This window comes from Poecilia latipinna, unplaced genomic scaffold, assembly GCF_001443285.1.
Source record: "Poecilia latipinna isolate Pla-1442-1.1 unplaced genomic scaffold, P_latipinna-1.0 Scaffold1512, whole genome shotgun sequence".
NCBI lineage: Eukaryota > Metazoa > Chordata > Actinopteri > Cyprinodontiformes > Poeciliidae > Poecilia > Poecilia latipinna.
This window is the reverse complement of record NW_015114128.1, coordinates 135094-162691: the sequence shown is the minus strand read 5'-3', so window position 1 is coordinate 162691 and position 27598 is coordinate 135094. Positions and strand designations below refer to the sequence as shown.

Here is a 27598-nt window from a genome sequence, read left to right as displayed (position 1 = left end):
TTTTTTTTACAAAATCCCCCCAAAATACAAAGATTTTTTTTAATCAATTTTCTTCCCCTTCACAATTATGCACTATTCTTTGTTGGTATATATTGTTTGTTTCCCAGTTGAATCACAGTGAAATTTGTGGCATAATGTGACAACATGTGAAAAAGGTCAAAGGGTTGGGAATACTTTCGCGATGTAAAATATACTTTATGTCCGTTCAAACTGATCATCAAGCCGAGGCATTGCACAGCTGTGTAGCTATCAAACCAAAGCTGTTTAGTCTCAGTAACTCTGATATAGCGTGCATATAAACCAGGAATAAATCCCCTCTTCAGCATTATGACATCAACCGTTCAACCACTCAGCCTCCATGCTCTGCAGTCATATTTCTCTGCCAGAATCGATTCTATCAATAACAACCACTGGGAAGCTCAAATTTTATGTTGCGGTCTGGAAAAAAAATAATAAAATAGGGCAAAGTTGCATAGCATTGACATATTCTGCTTATGATTGTCACTTTTGTTTGATTTCCCCCTTTTCCCTTTTTTTCCTTACTTGGTTCTGAATCTGTTGGTACTCGGACACCTCATGCGTGTAATCGCAATGATATTCTTCCAGTTGATCTTTAATTGTTTCAGGCAACCTTTCGGCGTGAACTTAACCAAGGAGCTGCCCTTCCTATTTCCAACTTTCTAATTTCTCCTTAATGAAATCTGTTGGAAATGTCCAAGCGGTGGCTGGACGTCTGTGGCCAAGACTGAATTTTTGAGACAGACTGTGAAAATTACAAAGCTTTAAGTGTCAGACGCACAAGCCTGCCAAATGTAATCAGTGGGTAATAAGTGTTTGCCCTTTAGCACGGTAAGAGTCTGGAAAAGTAGTGCATCAGTGCAAGGCCACAAATCATCGTGTCGGTCCGGGTTTTAGATTCAATCCATTATGAACCTTTTCCAAAAAGAGGCGTTAGTGTTTAGTTTGTGCTTTTTAATCTGCATAGACCTTCATTTAATGCTTTGTGTTTTTTCTCGTCTTTCAGCTCACGATCTGCCGGGAAGTTTGCTTGAGTGGTGAAAGGTAGGTTTTCTGATGGAAGATTTTCTGCTTGTTCACCAAATGAAGTCTCCATTTCTTTATCGGTCTGATTATTGTCTTAATACTGGCGGCAGCAAAATGGAAACTCTGAAGAAGTAAGACTGTTAGGGGCCTTGAATTCTGGTCTCCCTGCTGCTTAATTACTGTGGTCTCTGAGCCCAGGAGGCACTGCTGTAGAAAGGCTTTCTTTGCAGAGTCTGGCAGAGACAAACAGCGTCACCTGCGCTGCTCCTCTTGCTGTAGTGGATTTTGAACCCATTGGACTGCCAGCACTGGCAGTGTGCACGAGAGCAACGACGCAGTATTGATATTTGTGTGTTTGTTAAGTGATTGCTGACAGTAATATCTCTAAGTACACAGTGGGGGAGTCTTCCGAATAATGCATCCCTAACTCGAAATAGATTTTGTCAGACATCTGATCTTACGTCAAGATGACTCTGTTTCTAATAAACCACAGTTGTGATGTATTTAATACTGGGGTACTTTAATAAACGTAACATTGCAGGGTTTTTTTTTTTTTTTTTTTTAATAACAATATTGGAAGTTTTTTAAATTTCTACCTAATCTCATTTGCCTGGGATTGAAATTTGACAGAACCTCCTCTTAAGTTCAGAAATAGCCACAGCGTCTCATATATCCTGTGACTGTATAAGCGGTGAGACAGTAGATGTATACTGCAAATGCAAACTTGGATACATTTTTATCTGGTGGAAAATTTATATCCAGGTTTGAATTAATTTTTTTTTTTAATTGATTAAAAAAAATTTACTTGGATTAATCACTCTCTAGCATTGTGATTAACCACGATTAACCGCTGCGCCTAACTTTGTAGACTTGAAATGACGTCCCCCTCCTTCTGCCACATTTCAACTAATTAATGCAATCACATTTTAGATTTTTTTTTCTTTTTGTAGCAAAAAGCAGGTCATTTTTTCTACATGAATAATTAAGGATTTCAATAATCATGGCACCAGAGATTTGATTTAAAAAAAAAAAAAGAGACGCTTTTTTTTCTTTGATGTCAAAGTTTGGCCCTGTTGAATAAAACAATTTAAAGGTTAAATTTTCAGTAACAAATTTTTGTTACTGAATCAATTATGCAATACTTAATTACGCAATACAAATGCCGGCAAAGCCTTTGATTTAGGAATAAATGGCATGGATAAAAAAACAAAAAACACTTGAGGTTGTACTTGATGTAAAAGGCGTGCTGTCATTGGTTTTACACGTACTTGAATTAAACTGTTCCGTCAACTCCTGCGAAAAATGCTTCAATTAAAATAAAGGTTTTAATTAAAGCATTTGGAATAACATTCGAGATTGCTCCTGCCACTTCAGATGTTTACAGTTTAAAGTTAATTAGCTTGCTGAGTCCAGGAAGCTGCACCACATCACAAAGTCAACTACCGACTATAAACTCCACACCAGCCGGGTTTCTTAGATCGCCGCGTTATTTTTTCTTTATTTTATTTTTCCACTCGCCGCCTTTGAGGTTGCTATCTTTACAATCCAGCTCCGAGTTTCAAATGGATGTGACTCACCGACTTCACCACGTCCAGCTGTGAGATGTTCCACCAGCCCACACCCTCATTTTCAGGAATATATTCTCCACCTGGAGCAAACATCAGTTAAAATCTCCTCTGCCATAAAAAAACATTTGCTTTTATCAAAGCGCTTTAGAAGACAATTGCTTTTGAAGAAAAAAAAAAAAAGCGTTCTGATGGAGAAACATCAGAAGTTTATGTGCAGGAGAGTTAGAGGATTACTTCAGGCAACAACATGACAAGTTAAATGTGTTTTTTTTTTTTTTTTTCCTTTTCTTTTTGGCTGATTACCATAGCTGCTACGTTAAACTAGTGGATGTAATTGTTTCCTCTTCATCCCAGAAAATGACTTTAGGATGCAAAGTGTTGTTACCGTACAGTGAAAGCATCTTGACAGAACACACAATTTTGACCTTTTTTGTAAGCTTACTAAAATAAAAAATAAAAAATTAGCTTAAGAAAATACATAAATAAAACCTAGTTCAAAAGTCTTACAATCATGAGCTTCCTTATTCTTAGCATTTCTTCATCTATAGGGTTGTTACAGATGCAACTGCTTTTTTTTTCTGCCGTCTCCTTGTTTGAGCTGATCATGGTTTGGGAACAGTTTATAGCCTTGGGGCATAATTATGCTAAACCTTGGACATGCCATGCACTGTTAGTCAGCATCACTTTCACTCTGTTCTCCTCTTCCTGCTTTGAGTGTTTAGGAAGTCTCTGAGTCTGAGGGAGTACATCTCTATGCAGATACTTTACTGCGTAGATTCAGACTTTGTGCTTGAACCGCAGGCAATCACATATTTTAGGGACGGCAACCGCAACAAAACACCGAACACTTGACACTCTGAATACTTGAGACCCCATCCACCTCAAACCACCCCAAAAAGTGCTTATAACTGCATATTTTAGGAGTTGAAACGCCAAATATACCTTAAGAGCTGTTGATATGCTCTGTGGAAACTGTCTTAGCACAACCACAACAGCTGAGATATAATTATGTTGTCATCAGAAATATTTTTATCTTGTTTGTAATTTTAATTTGATACGTACACGTGTTGCACTGCACTGACACAAGCTTCAAACAGCTGGAAAAAACAAGAATGAGTAACTGTGATTACTTTACAGTAACTAGTGTCTACTAGTGTTACTAGTGTCTCACACCGCGACACTAGTAACCAGTCCATGACTGTATGCTAAAGTAAAACATATTTAAGCTATTTGAGGGCCGCCCAACCCTGCTTTCTGCTTTAATTATATTCGTTTTACGTCTACGCTACAGTCTCATTCAAAATGGCGGGAAAGCAAACTGTCTGTTTCACGGATTTGAAAGTAAAACGCCTTCAATTTTCAGATGGAAAATAATTGGGCTTCTTTTTTGTTTTTTGTTTTTGTTTTTTTAAAGAGGAACTTTTGCAATAAATTGCATTAAGCAACTTTTTCTGTATTGTTGTTGATCAGCTTGTGTCTTTGCAAGGCAGGTTTGCAGAGGGTTTTCTCCACCTATAGGCAGAACATGTGAGGGCAGATGAAAGCAGCTTTGAGGATGGTGCCCACGACTGGGAGGAACAGCTCTTCCTCCACCACCTTTCTCTGTCTGATCTCCATTTCCCCACCCTTCTTCATCCCCGTCCTTTTTTCTAACCTCTCCTATTCCTCTGCCACTCTGCCTCGCTATCTCCTCTTGCCTGCCTCTCCCCTCTCTCTGTTGTTTGCCTATCCAATTTTCCCTGCACATCCAGCCCACTCCTTCTCCTCGGCCACTGCCGTATCCATGCTGGTTCTCATCTCAAACCGCTCTGCTCCCTGTACTTACACACACGTATATATGTACATATATTTATATAGTATATATTTATTTTCTTTTTTTTTTCCCCCCATTAATTCTCAAGTTCTTCCTCCCTTGCATCAGTGAAGCACTATTGATTAGAAATGTATTAAAGTTTGGGATTACGCGGGCATGAATCATCATCTGAGACTAGCTTATTATTTATACTCGTCGCAAATTTTGGACTACATTATTCACGCCACACTTTGTGTAATTTGTGCAGGGCTGTAGCTTTGAATCGGCGCTTGTTTAAAGATGTAAATTTATACGTTAAACACAGGGTTCAGGTGTGAGCCCAGAGCCGTTTCAGGGGAAAAATCCCCTTCAGTCACAGCACATGGCACACAACTCGGGAGACAAGATTCGTGCCTCTGTGACTCCATCACAAAGGATTAATGTTACAAAGTACAGGAAGTGGGGGAAAAGAAAGTGGAAGAAACTAAACTAGGAACTTGGAAAGTAGAGATATTTACAGCTGTGCTTTATAGGAAGTACAGCACAAGACAGACTGGATAAAGGTTATGTTGCTGTTGAAGCAGACTTGCATTTCCCCCTAGACCTACTTATTCTTGGCAAACAGTCCTTATTTCACATTGTCCAATGTACAGTGAGTTGGAGGCTTAAAGGTAAAGTTCTCCCAGTGACAGCATCTACTGTATAGCGACTACCTCCAAATGGCACGACAGGCTCAGCCGATAGAGATTAACATTGAAATAACAAAGGTTGTGTACGAACAAGAGGTCTCACTTCAAACTGTAAACGGCGTAGATGTGAGTCCTTGTCTTCTACATTTTCTTTTGTTCAAAACATCATTTCGTCAAGATAATTTTGATACTTGGTAATAATATCACTCGCGTAAAAGTAACAAGTGAGGTAAGACTACCTCAAGAAGTGCATTTATTCCAAACTGTCATGACAGAAAATTCATATCAAGACGGTTATTGTTTTTTGTCCAGTATTTTGACTTGCAGTATTTAGCGGAAACAGCCGCCAGATATTTTTGTGCAGAATTTTCTGAAGACTTTTTTTTCCCCCTTTTTCTTTATTACACTGCAAGCATCTAAACAAATTAAAGAAGAAATAAAAAAGCCTCTGTTTTCCTGCTTCCACTTTCTGTTGGTTGTCAGCATGTTATTGATTTTTAAATCTGAAACATGCTGAGCTCCTTCTTAGATCTTAGATACTAAGGGAGTGGATCTCCCTCCAACCCAAGCTTAAAAGCTAACGTTGGTCTTTTGTGCAGCTGCCAAATAAAGCCTTGAATAGCTGCTAGGAAAATAAAAAAAAGAAGAAATAAAAGGTTTCATAGTGTTTGTTTTGTTTTAAGTAACTAATTAATTGCATTAATTGATTAAAAATCTATCATGCCATTAGATTTTTTGGTTTTATACAAAATATAAAATATTATTTCTACATGTAAAACAGTTAGATTTTGAAATGTGTTAGGTAATTCATGCTTATATGTATTTTAACCTAGGACGTTATTATTGCTCTGATCACGTCATGTCATCTTGAACAGTGGCCAATTAGACTCTCTTCCAAATGGGAAGAGAATGTCATTTTCGTAAGGCAGATTCATATTGATTCACGTAAGTGTGAGTAATGTCTCCAGATAATAATGATAATACCAGAAAATGTCTGCTTGCCTAAATTTGCCAGTATCTACAGTCACAGCTGGATTTATGATAAATAAGGTGAGACAAGGTCCCAGATTATTCTCACCGCCACACAGCGAGGTTGTGAGAAAAATCTCAAAGATTTCTGCCACGGGAAGAAACGTTGTATCTTGTTTCAAAGTCCGTATAACAGCAATTTATTTACTTTGCCTCACTTAAGGTGTGACAACAAATGTGAAAAGGTGGTTTAAATTAGACCTCAATATGAACTAATTCTCAATAAGAATGTGCATCATCCACAAATTGTGACTATGAAACAAACTGATATAAGGTTGTTGGTTTTTTTTTACTTTTTATTGCACCACAAGGTAAAAGATTTAATTTTCCTATACATAATGTCAGCTGACTAGCCTCCCCCCTCTCTTAAGGAAATATAGTGAATGTCTGCATCCAGGTGTGCATAAACAACACAACAGGCAAAGATTGTCAGATTTCATAGGTCATGCATGTTGAGGAAGAAACACATGCATTTTTATCAATAACAAGTTCAGATCCAGTCCTTCAGAGGAAAAAACCTCCATGAAGTTGTAAAGGAGACATCTTGATGTCACCACATTGATCCACATTTGGTTCTAGCTCCTTCGGTAAAAGTCATCCTTCTAAAGTGGACTAAAAATTTTGCTGCCACTCTTGAAAAGACTTAATATGAACACAATATTTCCGTAGGCCATCAGGTTTCTTCTTTACATTCGTCCCATTTCACCTCACGATAGAGTTTATAACCTTCCCTACTTTTTATGCCTGCTGATATCTCCACAGTTTTCTTCCCGATTGTAATTCACTGTTTGCTATTCAGAAAATCTGGGCAGCTTGTTTGCCATTGATTTTATTCGCAGGCCTTCTATATTTTACTCTGCGCATATCAGAGCAATTGTTTCCAAGTGTTCGCATGAATCAATGCTTCCCTGGCTCCCGCTCTGGAGACTGCACACAGCTCAATACCTCCAATTTATGTTTTAATTACAATGATCCAGTTGCTAGCTGCTTGACCCAACTTTTTACAGTCAGCCCCAGGAATCCCACCAGCATGGATTGGATTTTAGGTAGTATTTTTAGAATCTTAACGTGTAGTAATTGTTCATCTTGACAATGTAGGTGATAATGACGATGGGGGGTGATTTCGGATTTGCTGACTTTGACTTACATTTGAGGCAAACTGAGGCGAGTCGCCCTGACTTTCAGTGACACTTTCAACAAATACAAGGCAAAATGTGGTACATTTGATAATTTGCTCTCATTTTTTTTTACACACACACACACACACACACAAAAACAGCTCTTTGATTTCTTTACAATATTTGACTCCAAATTGGAGTTTGCTCCCCCTCCCTGTTTGTTCTTTTTCCATTTCTAATTGACAAAAGCAATATATCATTTGATCACTTGCCATTAGGACTGATTGCTTCACTCCGTGTACCATGTAAGTGGCTTCTGGCAATCTTAAAAGCCATAAATTCTATTGAGTCCTGTAATTAAGAGCGGATCAATGGCGGCAGTTGCTTTCACTGTTTCCCAGGAGTGTACACTTATATGTCTTAATCTCACTGCAGCCCCTTGATATGAAGACACAGTACAAAAATACAAAAAATAAAATAAAATACTTCCATAAAATAGCATCTTTTATGCAAGACTCTGCATAACTACTAGCACAACCTGGTATAATGTTTAAAAAAAAAAAACACACACACCTTAAAATAAATGACTCTTTCAAATGATTAGGTGGCACGGTAGAAGAGTGAATGCTGATACACAAAGGAGATCTTCTTCTTTTTTCACTCTGCAAATTTCCCTTCTGATTCGTGAGCTAAAAGGCCAGAAGTGCCACAATTTTACTTTTTTGACAAAATTGTTGATGCCAAATGTATTAGCGCCCCTGATGATACCTTTGAAATAAATACAACATTTTGTAATTTAATTTAACTCCGCAAAATCCTGGTTTCCTGGGGTATAAATGCAACTGGGATACAAAGTGTAGAGTCCAATGGTGTTTTGCTCAGTAAATGTGTTTCTAATGTTGAAATGTTGGTAGTAGCCCTAGAAATACAGGTATGAACACACTTCATACCTTGTTATGTTCAATGAAGCAAAGAAAGGAAGGTGCAAAAGATACACACAAATAATCAGGAAGCCAGTTGCAATGGAAAGCAGTTCTCACCTCTGTGACGATTATCATCAATGGCTCACACCTAACTGTAAAATGGTTTCTCATTGTAGCAAGTTGATGTACACTTGGATTAAAATACCTCTCAATAGATTCACGGTTTCACTGTTGTAAAAATGATGCCATCACTGGTTTTAGACACATTTCTGAATGTTTTAGTGAGCGTTGTTGAGGCCATATTTCGAAGCCTATGGCTCATAATTTTACCACTAACCTTCCCTGGGTAGATGCTCCTCGCAAGACTTCTGACAGAGGAGTCAAAGAATTGCAAGAGAAGTTGCCCAACAGCCTTGAAGTGCCTACGGTGAGCTTTTAGAAATACCTGGAATAGGCAGGTACAGTTTGTCCTTGTAAGCAATGAGTGCCTTGCGATGGAATCTATGCACGATCACCGTTGAGAGGAAATTTAAAGTTTGCTGCAGAAGGTGTTTTGATAAGAAGTGTGGCTGCCAACATAACGAACATTAACAGAGTTTGGAGGTGGGAGCATCATGGGGAGGTGCTGATAGTCGCAGATGTTTTATAATTACAGGAAAAATAACATGGAGAAATGAGCCGAGACAAGAATCCAGACAGTAAAGAAAAAAAATGTGCTCAACTGTCAGCCATCTTGAATTCAACTAAAATCTCTGAACTGAAGATGAGAATGAACAGAAAAACTAGTTTCTACATACAGGATACAGGAGATGGCATCTTGGGCTTTTCTAATAAGTATTTGATCGTTGCTAATTTCCTGTGCTAGTCCAGTTTCACTTGGGTTATTGCTGACATGCGGTGTCAATTTTATGCAAATCGATCTATTAGGAAATGAAAATTTTGAATTTATTTTTTAAGACCTCTTTAGTGGAGACGCTGATGACCGTTTAGGCTGCTGTGAAATCCGTGTAAGAAAAAAAAAATTTAAATAAATCCTGTGGGTTTGAGCTATTTCACCAAGAAAGATCATCAGGGTGCTCCAGTCTTCTACTTTATTCCTAATTCAAAACTGGCGTTTTGTCATTTGCAGATGCCCCACCAGTAGCTCCTATTAGGAAACAAATGGGGGGGAAAAAAAGGGAACTCGTGGCGTGTGGCTGTCAGGTCTCTTCAGTTGATAGCTGTGTCTTTGACAGAAAGGAATTCTTCCCCGCTGTGTGAAAACAACAGCTGGTGAAGACAACATAATGCGGCGGGGCCATGGATGAGTGAGCCATCAAACCTCAGTCTCTGACAGCGTTTTGGCAAGCCGTGCTACATGAGAGTCTGTTTCACCCTGCTCAACTTTTATGGTGCATCAATCAATAACGATTGCACCATTTTCTGACATGGATGGCAGAGTCATCCGCCCCGTGTGGTAACGTAGAGCAATGAAATAGTACACCGATATTTGGGTGAATAAAATGAATCGCTAACTGGGGAATGGTTATTTGAGATAGCGTTGGTAGCAGCCAAGTTGTGGCAACTTTTAAGAAGTGATGCTGTAAAGTGTTCACACCAATTGTCATTTTACAACCAATAAAATGCGATGTGTTTTGCCGGAACGATTTTCGAAATGCGTCAAGATAAAGCAGTGCACTATTGTACTGCTTTGTGAAATCACATCCTATTTGTTTTAAAAAATGAAAGTGCCAAGAGACGAGAGGATATGTTGTAAAGCCCCATTTTGCCACAGGTGCAGCTGCAAGTCATTCTGAATACGTCTCTCGTCAGCATCATCAGCATAGACTGAATTGTTCATGTTTTGCAAAGGATTGTGAACTAGATTTAGATCTACAATTTGATTTGGACATCAAACCAGAGAAACATGCTTTAGCATAAACCAATCTGCTGTAGCTCTACGCCTTTTATTGTACACAAAATGGAGAAAATGACTTGAACAGGAAAAATTACAAGTGATATAATTTACTAAAAATAAAATGTACTATTTGTTTGGCAGAGATGTAGGATGCAAGAGAGGCATTTTCTCAAGGGTTTGGTACGTCTTAGAGCTTTTTTTTCACTTTTCTGCTATGTGCTTACCTCCATCTGTCTTCCAATGAGCTCTAGGATTCATATCTCTATTAAAGAAAAGCATTCCCACAGCATGAGGCTGCCACCACCATACTTTACTCCCAGGTCCCTCTTGAAAATGAGATCTGGATCTCAATGGGGTTTACCTGGTTAGACAAAGGAAATAAATAATTAATTTAAAAAAAAAAAACTTTTCTGCTGTTTTCTGCTGTGTTTTATAAACCTTATAGAGACCAAAAAATTCATTTTTGATCTCATCAGACAGATCATCTTTCACATTTTTGCTCTACCAATATGGCTTGTGGACAACTTTAAACAGGACTTCTATGGATCTCCTTCAATGTTTTTTTTTTGTTGCTGTTGTTCTTACAACTCGTTCGTGGTGACCAAGTTTGTTGACTTCATGACTAACGGCTGTCCCTTCAACGTGTCGTCTCGCCTCAGTCTTGGGTCCCTGCAGCCTCTCTGAAGTTACTTAGGCGGTATCATGTTGGTGTCATTCATAAAATGCAAATAAGCGACTCCTAAGTTATAAGTAAAAAAAAAAAAAGAAAAGAGGAAAAAGTTCACTTTCTTTTGCAAGACTCAATGTGTTGCATTTGAAGAGCATTTCAGAAAAGCAAATCAATTACAAGCTGCTATTGACCCATGCAAGTAAATAAAAAAAATAACCACCTAACACATCAACACCCCCTAGCTGAACAGCATATTTGACCAAATACGCCACTCACAATCTTTCAAAACAAACTCCATTATCAAAGCTCAACAATCTTATCTTGAACTCCATCAGAGCCTAATTCCAGTCCAAACCCAGCACCTATTCTCTTCCCCCTTATCCCCCCTGAAAAGCCCAGTGATTAGAAGTGGACTTTAAGTCGGCTATTGCCAAACCACCAACCCACGACTACACACCCATTCCCACCGGGACCTTGTTGAATCCTCAAAGCCCCAGCTACTTTATCAGCGTGAGGGGATCAGACAATCTCTCTGCCTCCCTCTTCAAACGCGCAGCTCGGTGTGTTCCGTAGCTTTTGGTGTAATCTCTTTGGCTGTCGACAGATCTAGCAAGGGGTCAGCTGTGATAACAGTGTCGCTCAGGTGAAGATAGCGAAAGGGACAGAAGCTAAAAATGAGAAATATGGGCAGAGAGAAAAATGAGCGCCATTCGTTTAGTCAAACGAATGATGCAGCGGAGCGGGGTGAATAGCAGGCGTCGGAACGAATACGCTACTTTAATTCACAAATGAAGACGTAACAAAAAGTCTGTTTTGTTTGTTTAAAATGGGCATTCAAATGAAGTAAGTGCCATCTCATGAATTTTGAAATACAGATAGAAACTCCGTTGGTCTGGTCTAAAATTAGCAACTCCATTTTTCCCCCATCACTGGAATTTATTCTAAATAAGTTTCACATTCGGAAATCAACAACAAAAAATACTGAAGCTTATCACAATATTCAACTTTATGAAGATGTGCTTGTAGGACTGATTCTGAAATCTTACAATCATTACTAAATGCCAAACACTTTTGACATTGTATCAAATCTCATAACTTGCTACTCGTCTTTGAATAAGGGCTTTATTTTCCAAAGTAGACTCTTTCTCTGAACCAATTTAGTCCTTTTACGATTTTAGAAAGGAGTCAGTCGACTTGTATATAGTGAATATTCTTGAAGTATAAGTACAGGTGCAGGATGGACAAGCAAGAAAATGATCTCGTACCCAACAAGGTGATCAGTGAAGAAAATAATCATTTTCTGTGGAATAAATGGAACGGCATGTGGTAAAATGGCGACATCTGAAAGAAATGCAATTTTCTCCAGCCTTTTGAGGTGGTAATAATAATAATAATAATAAAAAAAAATCCAATATTTGGATAGAAAGTGAGTCCCATTTGACAAGGTTGGATGGCTTGCAAGCATAGGTTCCCTCCCCCCAGCCCTGTCACGGATGTTGTGACCTGTATCTCCCTTTTGTTGCAGTCCATTGCGGCCTGACTTGGCATCCTATTAAAACTGCTATCACCCAAAACGGAGTAAAAGAGCAGCACTAGACATAAATAGTGGAAAAAATGGAAAGGCGGAAGGTCACATAAAACTGAGGGAGCTCTGGTATCAATTTTTACGCTTCCAGCTCAACATCAAGCAGGCAAATCAGAGGCCATTACTCACATTCTATCACACATGTTAACATATGCACAGATACGTTTTTGCCACGCAAACTGACAACTCGACATGAACAGACTTCTTTATGTGTTTTTTTTTTTTTTTGTCACTCTGTCGTCCCTATGCACACATGCTGAGAAGCAGCATGGTAGGCAGTGACACAAAGCTAATGCCTTGTCACACAGGCTGTCAGCAGATTAGCCAGTGGATTACACCCGAGCCATTAGATGTGCACAGAGCGAAAGGCCACAAACATGGCAGAGAGAGCGAGAGAGTGCAGCGGAGGAAGGGAGCGAGGCTGCGAGAGCAGAAGGCGTCAGAATAGCTAATTTTTGGATGAGATCAGTAGACTGAACGGTGAAGAGAGTAAAACTCGTCTGAAGGGCGAGATGTGTCGATTAGGAAAAAAGGACGAGGAAATTTACTGGTTGCCAGGCAATCAAGTAGACAGAAGAGAAAGGTAATAATAACGGGGGTAAACAAAGGGAAGGAGAATCGGTGTATTTAGACCAGAAGCGGCGGGGGGACGAGAGTTGTGTCTCGGTTGAAAGAAACCCGAGCAATTGAGGTGAAGAGACAGATTATAGTAACAAAGAGAAAAACTCAAAACCAGAAAGATGCATAAAAAGAGCAGACAAACTGAACTCATTTTTATTTTATTCAGTCGTTCACTGTAAGCTTTGAACTCGAGACAAATGACACGGAGATTAAATGTTTCTGAGTTCGCACACTGAGATCCGTTTGATTTAAATGACTATTTGAATAGAATGTCAAATAGTTACAGACATATCAATAAAATGTGTTGAATATTTGCAAACAAAAGTTTTACCACCACAAAATCTTCAGACCTCTTGCTGAGGAGGACCTGCTTTTAAAACTGTTCTTTCAAACAGGTTTATATGTTCGTAGTCATGTTGGAAGAATTAGGACTTCATGTCTTTCCTACCATTAGGACATGTTGATATGCATCATCAACTTTAACAGTGCAGGGGACCCTTGGTATCCGCAGGTGTTGGGGACCATCATCGTTTTTGTGTTTCATTGTTTTTATCTCTGCTGGAACTTTATTCCTTCCAGCAAACTGCTGTCGCTTATATTCTCGTTATTTCTCTTGTTAGGTTTCAGTTGCTAAAACTGCAGGTTATATAATTACGGAAAGCCAAAAGTTCCGGTTTGCCATCCTGATCCACAGGTAGGTTTTCCCCTTTCAGCTGAAGTGGTCCCCCTCTGCCCTCAGCACCACCGCCTGCTAACAGCCCCATCACAAAGCACTTTGCAGAAGTAACAACATAATCGTCTGCTGGATTTGTCGTTAGGGGCCTAATTTTGAGCTGGTGTTTGCGCAAGATTGGAATGGGAGATGTCGAGTTGAGGTGGGCTAATGTGAAACTCCGATCTTCATGCAGAATGAAAGTCGTGCTGATGTTTGCCGAGTGCCGGGTGGTGTGCTGAGCTCACACACACACGCGCACACACACGTGTGTTAAACTGCTGCTGTACTCTGTAAGCTGGAGTCACTAGCAGTACTTTTAGCAATCATTCTGGGCAGCTTAGGGATGTCTTTGTATGTTGTATGCTCAAGTTTTAAGCCCCAAGCATGTCTTTACTACTTTCATTCAATAAATCTTACCTGCAGTGTTTTTTGTTTTTTTTTTGTTTTTTTTTTACAGTGGGCTTTTTGGTTCTTGTTTGTCGAGTTCTTGTGCCCGACAGTAGAGCATGCAGAGTGCACTTTAAATGCGGATGGAAGGCGTTGTAAATATTTGCTGTTCAATGTAGAACTTTACGGTTTAGGTTTCGACCAGTTTAAGTATTTCCAAATGTATACTAGAAATCAAAATGCAGTCAGGACTCTTTAAAACCAAGAAAATTTCTGAAACGGCATCCAAAGACCTGGCTGCTTGGAAGAACAGAAGGTTCACTCACTGTATTGGTATTTGTATTTGACAAGAATGTGTATAAAAATCCCGACTGCTTTTCTCATCAATGCCATTGATTTACTCACCGATTGTAGAAAGTTAAATTTCCCTATGACATTGTCCCTCAACAGTGTAGTGTTGCTTTTTCTTCCTGATGCTGTTCGCTCATCACCAACAAACCTCTGAAAGTATGGCGATACATTTTAATGGCACCCTATGAATGACAAAATAGGACAATAAGTTGAAATGATGGGAAGCAAATGACAAAAGATGCTAGAAATCCCTTAAATTTTCCAGTGTTATTTCTATATGCAGTTTTGAACCCTTTAACACTCGCTCACTCAACACCATCCTATCTTTTGCTCATGTGGGAGCCATTCCACCTTTTAAACGCCGTCTCACTTAAAACTGGGCCCAAATGCAAGGGGCTGCTTTGGATTAGGCAGAGGAAAGAAGGGGAAAAAAACTATTTTCCTTTGGAATTTTATGAGCATTTAATTTGAAACAATTAAGATATTACGGCACTGCAGATTCACTGCAGAGAGTGACAGCTGGGAGCAATCCCATAAACCCCTGAGCCATGAACGAGGCACCTTGCTACTCGTCTTTTTTTTTTTTTTTTTGAGGGCTTTTCCTACTCTCCCTCCTCCTGCTCCTGTATCTCCTGACGTTTATTTAATCGAAGCAGTTCAAGTAAGGCTCTGCCGTCTGAGGCGAATGTGCTGAAATCTTGCCACTATCGCCCATTACTTTAGCAGCTCATAAACGCACCGGTTGGCTGATGATAGAAGTCCTAATTTCTCAAGACTAAACGGAGGAAGTGAGCGCAGAGGATGTTTACCTTCTGGATAGCTTTTTTATTTTCCCCACCACAGCATTTTATTGCATTACTGGATTTCTAGCAGTGACTGCATGCCTCATGTTTTGGAAATAACTAAATGGGCGTGAGGCTAACTACAGGGGGCAGCAAATAGTCAGCAAAAGATGTCATGAAAACGGTGTTTCCCCAACAACAATTCTACACATATGAGAATAAATCACTTTCTTCACAGCACAAAATATTAATGACTGCCATGTCCTACACTGAAGTAACTCTGCCACCCTCTGACTTTGAATCTGAGCTCACTTTGTCACCCATCAATTCGGCTCCTCCTCCTACCTTCCACGCTGCCACAGAAGGGCGCCGGAGGTGTGAAATTGATGAAGGTGTGCTTGTGAAAATGCCAGCAGGTGATCACTGGTCAGAATGGCAGAGGCTTGTGTCTGTGTGTGCGTGTGTTTGCGCGCGTGTGCATGTGTGTGTGTGTGCGCCTGTGTGTGTGTATGTGTGTGTGTATATCTGGATGGAGGGGGCTGGTGACAGGTAGGAGTGGCAAACACCCCTTTTCATGAACACTGAACTGTAAAATCGAGGACCCAGCGCAAACAATGGTCGTGATCAATCGGCTGCGGTGAGAGGCTTCTCGTAAATGCCTGGTGTCCAAACGTGCTGAAAAAGAGCCGTGGGGGGTGGGGGGGAAGACAAGAGAGGAAGGGAGACGGAGTGAAAAATAGAGATGTGTGTGTGGTGTGCAGAAATTAAGTATGAAACGTAGTTGTTTTAGAAAAGTTCTGCTTGTCCTTTTGCGAAACTATGCAGGGTTTAAATCTCTGTAGCAGGATATTAGTGATTCCTGATAATCTGCCCTCCTAACTATTACTTTTTGATGTGGAGCTTGTTTTTTTTTCCCAGTTTGTTCAATTGGTTTCTATGGGTTTATGTGGGCTTTATTGGTCGTCACTGACGCAAGTGCAGCAAGTTCAACAAAGCTGGTATTTCTTTGTGAGGGAATTTTGAATTCTGCTTAAAATATCATGCACTATGAAAGTGTTGTTTTTTTAGCTCTACATTTTCTGTTGCACTTTCACTCAGAAGTACTGTTGCAATATTTTAAGTTAAAAGTGTGTTTTTGGAAATTCCAGTGTACTTTGTGGTATTTTTAATAACTCGCATGGTTAGGGTTATTTAGTATTAGTATTGGGAACCATTCAAGACGGAATCAAATCAGAGACAGATACTCACAAATATTTGTTTCAAGGAATTTAGCGTCGGGGTTACTTTGCACCAATTACTTTTTTTAAGAACTAGCACTTACCAGGTTAACTACCTGGGTTAATTTTCAGGATTCAACAGGGTTACTGTGGATTTTTTTAAGCTAGTCCTAAATGGATCCATACATATTTTACATACACCTTTTGAAAGCAGTTCAACATCTTTTGAAAGGCAATTAAATCTGTGCTAATCTGCAAGAAAAAACAGGGTTGGTGTCTTCCCAGAACTTTTGTTTAATCAGTCATCTTGTATTATATCATCGTCTAAAACTCTTTGTTGTAGTTTTGAACATATAAATATTTAACTGGCATGTATTTGTTGGCAGCAGACTTTCTGTTGCTCTTTTATGTTTTTCTGTAACATAACGCAGACATATCGGCTTCGGTTGAGCACAGAGCCAGACTCCACTCTTCTGCCTCCTCAGCTGCTTCCTCTATCTAATAATAGACATGTTTGTATTCATATTTATTTTTTACAACTGCACTAATCAATATAAACCCAATTCTATGTCGTCGTTGTTGGCATGTTCCTCGGGAGTTCTTCTGCTGTGATCAGATTGTTCAGATGGGAGAGGCTACCATAGGGATTTCCATACATCCTCACAACAAGCACGCAGAGAGGCTGCTCATTGTGTTTAGACGATTTGTGTTTGAATGGAAACAGCCAGTAATATACCTCAAAAAGCAGAGCAATCAGTGCATCAGCACAGTATCCATGGTGACAAGTGTTTGGCCCTTATTCCCTTCTTAATAGGTAGCACTCTCCGCTGCTGCAAAAGTGACTTCATGCTGATTGAACAGTAGCGAGGGGCAAATGTGTCTGGATTGGTTTGTGGGAAGGCCTTTCTCATCCACTCTGATCTGTTCGCTTTCGCTCTGCGTAACCGACCGCGCCACCGACGCGTCAGAAGTGCGAGCTCGAATTGTTTAGGTGGACAGATGTCCTGAGCCAGGTTCTGCAGAGCAGCTCTGTCAGGCTAGAGTTGACTCAATCTGTCTAAACCTTCTCCCCCTCATTGCCTTTATCTCTCTCTTTGTCTCCGCGCGCGCCGCGGCTGCTCATCGCCATCCCAGTTGATCTCTTAATGGACCTAATTGCTTTTCAGCTCATTGCACCCCTTTGGCTAGCACTAAACTAAATCAAACCAAAAGTCCTCCACACAAGCCTTGTCTCAAATTGGATTGTGCTTGACACCACGGCGAGTTGATACTGAACACTTCACGACTCAGAAAGTTGCTGGAAGGATGAGCAAGCTCTTGGCTCTTGCCATGCAATGTGACAGGCGAAACTTTTCAGGTCCGGGATTCACTGTCCGCCTGCATGCGAGCGCCTCTTACCGTATTCTGCACCGTACACGGCCTTCTCTGCAGAAGCCACGACTCCGCTCATGGTGGCGTGCTGAATTATGAATTCTCATCTCACAAGAATAAACAAGTACTTGCCAAATTTGGTGACATGTGAAGCGTTTTTGAAAGCTCATCAAAGCCAATCAAACTCAAAACACAGGCTGCCAGTGAGCTAATGAAGCCGTCGGCGCCATCATTTAGACACAATAAATGATCAGTGGTCCCTCAGGTTTTAATTTGCCTCGTCTGACAGTTCAGAGTTGCATCGCGTTTTAAAGAATTTACGTTTTCTGCTTCTCTTGCAGCTGTGTGTTAGGAAGGTCCCAGCTGAGGAACACCAGAGGCGCACAGAGTATCCCAGTCTGACGCCTGTTGGTGGAGCTGTATCAAATCTGATTAGATCGCACCTGCTTGCAGTGCTCAGCCCTAACGTTATGACTGCCCTGAATAGAGAACTGATGATACATCGAGCTCAGTGCGAGACAATATGGGATGTTAGTTTCACAGGAAGAGGATTAGATTAGATCAGGGGTCTGCAACCTGCGGCTCCGGAGCTGCAAGTGCCTCTTTGGACCTTCCACTATAACTCTTAATTACTTTGGCTAAAACTTGTATAGAACAAACTAATGTTTCTTTTTTAAATATAGATAAATATGAAGTTTCTATCTGTCCTCCTGTCTGTCTGTCTAAAATAATACATGCAGTATATCAGTTTTTCATTGATTTCACCTCTTTAATTTGTGATTTTTTTTTCCAAAAAGTGATATAATTTGTGGCTCTAAAGGAGCTTTCTTTAGCTGGACTGAGGCACAAATGGCTTTTTGCACTGGAAAAGGTTGCAGAGCCATAGATTAAATTAAAGTGTCACAAATCCCAAACTTTGATTTAAATATCAAAGTAGTGTAGACTATTCTACTTTTCTATGCTTAAAAAAAAAATAAAAAACATTATATGAAAAGTTGCTCAATTTTTGTTTTGCCATAAATCCAGGAATGGTTCCTGAAGTTCAAACTGGTTTTATAAAATGTCTGCTCAATGTAGAAGCCATACAATTCAGGTTTGATTGGTGTGTTAGATTCCAAGCTCTTTAAAACGGTGGCCTGGCTCTTTACTAACACAGATTAGAAGCCCCTGTTTGCCAGTGACTATTCTGACAGGGTAGCATTTATCCTGTTTGTCACTCTGTCCCTGTTTCCTTTTCTATTGTTTTCTTCTGGACTTGCTAAAGTAAAGTGTCCCCACAGCATGATGGTGCCACCACTGTTGAAATGAAGTCTTCAGAGAAGATTACACAGGCTACTCTGCCTTTAATCTTCACAATTTCATCCTGACCTCTCTGTTCTGCCCTCCAACAAACCTCCAAGACCTTCACAGAGCAGCTGGACTTATACTGAGGATGAACTGCACACAGTACTCTGAAGGCAATTGGTGGCACTGATTTTATTTGTGGGAGTCAAAGTAACAGAGGCTGAATATTGCTGTGTGGTACATTATTCTGAAAACGTGTATTTTCCTTCTGCTTCGCAATTAAAAACAATTTTGTTTACGTCCGTCACATACAAACCCCCTAAAATACACTGAAGTTTGTGGTTGTAACAGTAAAACATAAATATTTTTATGTTAAGAAGTACAAGACACTCCAAATACACACTGTAATGTATAATCTTCTTCTTTTGGAGTCAAGACTTCTTTAATAATACCTGATTAAATGCAGCAAGTTTGTTCTTGTTTGGGAAATTCTCCAGTGGAGTCATTGGGTAAGATAAGAGGGGTTAACCTAATACTCTGTCTTCCAAAAAGATTTGCGCATGTTTTGCTTTGGGGTGTTGTTTGAGATGGATATGACGTCTTCAGGTATGTGGGTCAGTAAGCGATACATACATACAAGCAGAGTTACTGGCTGCATTAAGGGGTTGTGTAAAGCTCAGTCTGGCTTCTGACCAGTACTCCTTGTCAGTCTTGAACATAGTTATAGCAATCAGAGTAACACAAGCAAAAGCCCGTTTTGTCTGCAGTTTCAGGCGGCGAAGTCTTCCAGTTCCGGCTCACTGTTAATTGCTCATGAGAGGATGACTGCATGTTTGGCTATCAATCACAACGGACAGATTCCAAGAAAAGTGGAAGTATTGGATGTCTCGGCGAAACGCTAGCATCGGGTGTTGGCCTATATTTTTTTGTGCCTTCGAGATATATCTAAGATCACCTTGACATTTGTTGCGCTTAACTCCCCCCTTTTTCCTTTCCCTTGACTGCTTGGGCAACGGCCATAAACAAGTCAATCTCCATCCGTCTCAACACGTTGGATTAGATTTATCCTCTTAAGATAGATTGTTATCCCAAGGAGCATGAGTCTCGCTTGATGGGGGAAATTAATTTTACGATGACTGGTTTACTTGATCAGGGGAGGTAATGGGCTATAAATACATCAACTATGAGTTGGGAGCTGAAAGCAACAATTCCTGTTTTTTTTTTTTTTTTTATTCCGATAAGTTGCCCTCTTCTTATTACATACGGCGTTGTCTTTGGGTCACAGAGTTGAGAGTAATGACTTGACTGAAAGTCATTTGTAAAGTGCCAGGAACTTGTCAAGGGTGAGAAGGTGTGCATCCCAGGCTACAGGAAGATTGACAGCGAAACATATTGTATTTTTCTCTTCTGTCAGTTTGAAATAAAAAGTGGCGTTGTCCGTTTTGATCCAGAATTATAAAAGGACCACGTTGTTACGTCTGCAGTTCAACTTGTGGAGAAAGAAAGAAGGGAAAACTCTGCAGAGTACCAGTCCTCACTCAGACCCATACAACAGCAGTTGTTGGTTTGACTTACAAAAGAAAGCGACCTCCAGTCTATTGAGCAACAAAATCCAGTCTGAGCCTGTGATAGCCTTTACTGTAGATTCAGCTGACTAGCATTACAGAGTACCTCTTTAAGCAGACTAAAGGTGAAGCACTTTGCTTAAAGCTATGAAGATTATTCACAGGAGCCAGGCTTTCTTTTAATCTCATAAAGTGCTTTTGATTTCAGTTTCCTTGAGTTTTCTGATGGTCTTTCAAAGTTTTCCTCTGGCTGCTTTTCATACCAGATATCTACCCGTTTTCAAACTTTATTCATGAACCTGTGATGTATAAATTATTCACACATGGTAGTTCTGTTTCAACACATACTATTAAGCTTAGTAGTAAAACTTTTTTTTTTTTAAATGATCTTTGGGACCTTTGGTCCATTTATGTTTGTTGGAGTTTTTTTTTCTTTTTTTTCTTTTTGAAGGAAACTTATGCTTTAACATTTTATTAGAAATGAAATGAATAGAAATGAATCAAAATTTACACTCCGTTCTGATTTTGGTAAAAAGCACATTTTTTAAGTGTTAATAATACTGCCTGACCTCATTACTCAAAATAACATTTAAATAATATGTCAGCCAATTACCTTCATTGTTTTTTTTCTCTCTTTTGAAAAATAACGTGAGCGGGGAAGAAAAAAAAAGAAAAAAGAAATTAACATAGTTTCAAAGAAGTGTGAAAATATTGCAGTAATTAGGTCTGTGAAGTCAGAATAACCTCCAAAGATTGGGTGTGTGGGCAGGTACACAGAGCATCAAAAGATTTGCCTACACTATTCATCCAAAGCAAATGCATATTGATAACCTTTGGTGTCAATTGCTACATTTGAATCATATTTACATAGTGATTGTCAGTCAGGGATACACTTTGCATGACCTCCATGTGTGTTTAGATGTAAACATGCAGAACAACGAATGGAGAAACACTCCTCCCTTACATTATACCAGCCCAGTATCAGTGTCCTACCATCCCTCTGTCCCTTCATCTATCCACCCATCCATCCATTCATCCATACGTCCATCCATCCAGGAGAGAAACCAAGATGCTCTAACATTCAAATGCAATCTTTAGATCATTCCCGCACATACCAGAGTTTCCAGGCCAGAAGGAACATGTACTGTCCCTCCAGTTAATTTCTGGGTCTCCTGGATGGACCTTTTGTTCTTATCCATGCTAGACAAAAACGGATGATTCACCTTTGTACCATTGGATGCTTTATATTAAAGGATAATTGGTTTATGAACCACATTATTGCATTTAGCTCTGACGTTAGCCACGGCAGGCAAGAACCTTAAACTCTTTACCAACGCTAGCATAAAATAAAATTAAGGCCAGCCACAGTAGCAGTGACTGTAGCCCAGGCTTCCTTCAGATGGCAAATCTTTCTTTAAGGCTCCTTTATGGATAAAGTTGGTTTCAAATGATTGGGTTAAGGAATCTCGTTTATCTGGTTGTTATCCATACATCTGGTGATCACATAGGATTGTTTTTGTAAACTTCTTCACAAATGGACAAAAACATAGTCAACTTTGACTATGTTGTGAGCTTACTCTCTCCCACTTCTGTCTTTCTCTCCTACAGGTAAAGGGCAATAGTTCACAAAGTAGTAATTCCATTAAGTATCTTCATTGTTCATTGTCGCAAAACCAAACATTTCTCCTGAACTTGTGGAGACTATCAAGTTCTGCCCTCAGGAAATGGAGCTTGTGTAATTTGCAGTCATAAATCCCCATCAGAGTTAACCAGGCAGATACCTGACATAACTTACTCCGTGAAAGAAAAAGGTTTGCTGTCTTCAGAAGTCTCTCAAAGTTCCTCTTTTTGTGAGATTCTAGATCTTTGTGTCTTCGGGGCTGGGTTGTTCATCAAGGGGTTTGAGCTGCTGCCATAAAAACACAATTGGTCATAGGAATCTGTCTCCCGGGGCCATCGTTGTTATTTTTCCCCCACTAACACATCAGAGAGACCATGCTTTTCCCTGTGTTATCAAGAGCTCCATCATCCCGAGTGTTGCTCAACATTATGTCTGTTTAGTGATCATGACGTGTGTATATATCCCATCTTCGGGACATTGCGCAAAATGTTTACCCATTACAAACCGGAATATGAGTTTACGGCTGAACAGGCTGACCTTGGAGTACACAACGCAGAACGGGTTCCCAAAATCTAAAAGCAATGCTATTGATGGAAAAAGTAAAACGGCAGATGAAATGCCTCCTGAACAGACAAGCACGCACATTTACGCTCAGCCTGACAACATAATCAATACCCTGTCCCTGCAGGGGTTTTCAATGTGCCTGTCGCTTTTACTGATGGGTTTATGGTGACCTTAATGTAGGAGATGGCGTTTTTAATGGAGTGACACCCATCTGACCATTGGAAGTCTGTTTACCAGCTTCCCCTGCATGAGGGATTTCTGGGGGAAAAAAAAAAAAAGTGTGAACATCTAGCTGATAGACAAATGTATTGCAGGTGATTTTTTTCCCCCTGTGTTTATCATTGTTGCCTGACATTGTAATGGTTTGGTGCTTTAATGTGTTAAATCTGAATACTCAATCTCTATTTGGATATTTCTCTTAATTATCACAGTCTAAAGATCATCAGAGGATACTGGTGAATCCTGACTGCACTAGCAAACTATTCAGGCTGTCAACTAAAATAACAACAGACAAACATGAATACAACTGTGTAATAATGGCAAACTTACAACATAGGAAAAATAATGCTGTACAACTCTTAATAACAGCAAACTCGGATAAAAGAAATGTGCAACTGAAAAACAACAGCAGGAATGCTATTTGAAATTGAAAAGAAAACCGTGAATAACACCTGGGATGTAAAATTTTAATTAGTTTGTTGGGAGCAGTGATGGTTATAAAGTCCAGCAACTGCTGGGAGGAAGGATCTGCGATGACGCTCCTTTGTGCAACGAGGACGCAGCTGTCTGTTACTGACTCCACATGGGGTGGGAGCCGTTGTCTAGAGTGATGTCATTGTAGCCAACGTTCTTCTGTTTTCTACCACCTGCACTGGATTGAGGGGGCATCCTAAGACCAGATTCCCTACCAGGAAGGTCTTCAATACCAATAGCTGTAGATGTTACCTGTAGGTAAGCTGCTGCTCCAACAAACTCCACCTTATAAGTTGGCTAATGCTACCTTGGAGTCAGAAATGTCTTCAAGGGCACCATCTGTACTCTAAAAGATTTCAGCTTTCTTATAGTCTGTCTGGAAGCTTTGCGTAGCTTCTGGTGTTTCTGCTTAGAACATCGTTTCATTATATATCCCTGCTTTGAACTTATCCACAGACATGACCTGTCTGGTGTGCTCCTTGGTCTTCATGATTTGTTCACCAACAAAAACTTCTTAGGCCTTCACAGAACAACTGGATTTATACTAAGATTGAAACACAGAAAGAGCCTCTAGTGATTGACCTTGTAGCCAATCATTTAGGTCACCACCTGCTGGTACAAACCATCTCTCTCTATATATATTTTTTTATTATTGTAACCATTTTTAGTAGTAACTGGCATCCCTTCTACAATATGTGCCTTAACAAAAGAATACAGAAAGAAATGCACAGTGTGGGTAATATTTCATCAGATACTCAAATTATTCACATTACTTACACATGGAACTCATTCTGTCCTCTTTGTCTGGAACACTTTTGTCTATTTGTCCACACATAAGAGACTATGAGAGTATATTTTGCCATGCTGGGGAATTGGACAAAGCTTTAAACATTTCTAAATATATAAATAAATAAAAAAACAGAAAACATTGTGTATGACTTTGACACAAAACCTACTACAGTATTTATTTGGATGTTATGTTGCGATATATGAAACAATGAAAAAGGCAGTCCACCATTAAATTATTGCTGAAAGCTGTCCTGTGTGGTTAACCCAAAAGTCAGTCATCAGGGTGCTTTCCAATATGTTTAGGGTGGAGTGTGCAGTGTTAAGAAATTGAGGAGACACCAAACCAATATGTTGCAAGGGACGCCCAAATATCTCGAACATTTCATTTTCTGTTCATTTTTTGACTGAAACTATAACAACTGGCCTATATTTACACATGAAAACTGCACCAAAACTACATAAAACACTAATGAAAATTATAAGAACAAGTACAAAATTTGAGAATGTATTTTTTATTTTTTTTGTTACCCCAAAGCTTGGGGGTAACACTCTTTCGGTTAATGAGAGCTGAAAACAACTGCATGCTGCACCTTTCATATTTGTCATAGTTGAAGTTTGTGGTTGCAGCTCGATAGAAACGTAAAGGAGTCGAAGGGGTGTGAATACTTTCGAAGACCCCTTAGGTCTCACAATTAGGAGGTCAGACCTGCACAAACACGCAGACACGGAAAGCGCGCACTCCCACGTGGCCACCTCCTCTATTCCATCCAAATCTGATCATGTACAAGTGCACATTCCTGCATAGGAATTCTCTGGGTGTTTGGTGTCGGTGGTGTCTCGCGCGGACCGGGACCTCGCGGACTTACGTCACCCCCAGCCCGTCAAACAGTCAAACACACGCGCGCACGTTACAGGCGGACCGAGCGTGGTTCGTGTTCGGGAGAGAGAGAGAGGGGAGAGAGAGTGAGTGTGAAGGTGGGAGAGAGGCTGAGGGAGGCAGGCAGTCGCACCGCGGCTCTCCAAACACAACCACAGTCTCGCCACGTCCAACACAGCGAAGACCCGACGAGCGACACCCTCCCTCCAGCGGAGGGAATAAACCAGAACGTGATTTCCAGCGCTTTGGTCGCGGACGACTCCAGTGGGAAAAGAGACGGAAAAACGTGGAAAAAACAGCAGGAAGAAAAACCTAAGAGCGGATTCTTTCTCCTTTTTTTTTTCTTCTTCTTTTTTTTATTTTTTTTTTTAAACCCACACCTTTAATTATTCTCTATGTTTTTTTTGGTTTTTACCCGACTCGCGTTGCTGGATGTAAAACAAAAGGAAGAAGAGAACTCTCTAAAGAAAAGCCAAGATTCAAACGAAAAACATTCATAAAAAGAGCGGAGAACAAGTTTGAAAGTGACCGCAAAATGGTGCTAAGGTAAGGGGACTGTGTGTGAGTGCTGCAGTGATTTCAGGTGTGTTGACAGCGCTTTAATCTGTCCATCAGGCTTGCACATGCTGTTTTAGTGATGATCTTTGTGTCCAGTTTATTAGAAGCCACTTATTTCCTCTTGTAGCCACTGTTTCTGTATAAATGCACCCATTTTTCTATTCACGGGTCTTTTTTTAATATCCCATTTCATATTGGCACGCAACTATTTATCTTTGGATAATGTCGTCAAAAATATCTGAAATAGACAAGAGGACGTGTTATTTTTAAAGCTGTCATGCACATACAGTTCATACACCGCATCCTTTTAAAGTTGCACAAGACTCCTCTCTGCATGCGGCTGGATTGTGAAGAATTTTTCAAAGCGCATTCCTGCAACTCTCCAGAGATCCCCACGTCCAAAATAGAGGAGGAAAAAAAAAAAGAGATGGCTTATTATAGAACGCGTTATATTTTTGTTTTGGCTGAGAAGGGAAGGCGAAGGGGGGTGGGGGGGTGTTTAAAGTTAAAGTTGACGCAGAGTCGGTCAGTCACTCAAATGAAGTGCTGTCCTGTCAATCAGGTGAAAGTGAATGGGGTTTTTTTTTCTCCTTTTTTTTTATCGTTTCCAGTAGAAGCGCAGAGCACCTGTGCTCAGTGCGCCTGTTGAGCCACTAGGGGACTCATTCTTCCCAGACAGAGGAGGATGCAGAAGGAGCTTTTACAAGCCCTTAAACTGGATCTTTAAGGCACCAATATGAGGGGAAAATCCACACAAGATGAGATACAAGACAATTGTTTTTTTTTTTTTTATCCTACGTTGTAAAAGTAATAACTAGGCAAAAGTTCTTAAGCAAAATGCTCAAATGTTTCTGTCAAAGATGCATGAATGGGTGTTTTATTTGTTGAACACAAAGACAATCTAAATACTTAAAGGGGGCTAGGCGGAAGTTTTAGCTTTTTAATATCCTTCTTTATCTCTTTAAAATGTATTTTATCTTATCTCACCATATTTTTGATTTGATTTCATAAACGTTATAAAATGTTTAGTTTTGTCAGTGTATTTGTGTGCTGCACACACTGATGTATTATTTAAAACAAATTATCCAAGTCGTCCAGTTTGTTTTCATGACATTTTTTATCTGTTTCTCCTACAGTGTTTTAAAAAAAAACATTTTTAAGTCTTTATTATTATTATTATTATTATTATTATTATTAATTATTATGACCCAACTCCTTTTTATATATCATTTTTTAGAGGATTATATTCAGAATTTGTTGTTCACACACAGAGGTGCTTAAAAGCATTTTTTTTTTATTCTTCTCCACCACATGTTTCAGTTTAGGTTAGTTCATGATTTTTCTAGAACTATTAGTTTCTTATTCAAGTATGTTTCTTTGAGCCTCTGTGGGTCAGACACAGTGGTGCACAGTTCTTTTTGTACAAAAACAATAAAAGATGAGGAAAACAATCACCAGTCCCGCCCACTTCTTCCGCCCCTCTCTCCATCCAATAAGACCCACCTGATGGCAAACAACTAAATGGCTGTAAGTGCTTTCAGGGCCTTGTTGTCTTATTGTTTTAAATATGAGAGACGATATTAAAGGTTTCCAAATTTCCATTAAACTGCTTGAGGTTGTCTATGGTTACATTCTAAAGACACTTCCTGGCAAAGGGAACAGCTTTGTTCTATTGTCGTGAGTTGTCATGAGCAGTAGGGATTATGTTTAGTGTTAATTACACTTTTAACAGTCGTGTTTTGGCTTAATTTGGGTTTTGACGATTTTGAAAAGATAGGGTTAATGCTATATAGAGTTTATGCTGTTGGTTTGACAGAAGACATTCAAAGGAGATCTCAATAAAACTGACATTTTTCATTCAACGGGCTCAGCTTAACACAATATCAGT

The 27598-nt window shown here is 39.7% G+C and overlaps 1 protein-coding gene across 6 annotated transcripts in view; it reads left to right on the top strand.

The window, feature by feature from the left end:
• Positions 1 to 983: 983 nt before the first annotated feature.
• The window catches only part of LOC106963245 (receptor-type tyrosine-protein phosphatase delta-like), a 161184-nt gene continuing 134569 nt past the window's right edge, over positions 984 to 27598 (top strand). For 2 of the 6 annotated variants that reach the window (XM_015058053.1, XM_015058054.1), the window contains exon 1: positions 984 to 1062. The gene's annotated coding sequence lies outside the window, so the exon portion shown is untranslated. Of the gene's footprint in view, positions 1063 to 25528; positions 25699 to 27598 lie in introns of those variants that run through there. The other 4 variants (XM_015058049.1, XM_015058052.1, XM_015058051.1 and 1 more) reach the window with 3 other exon arrangements.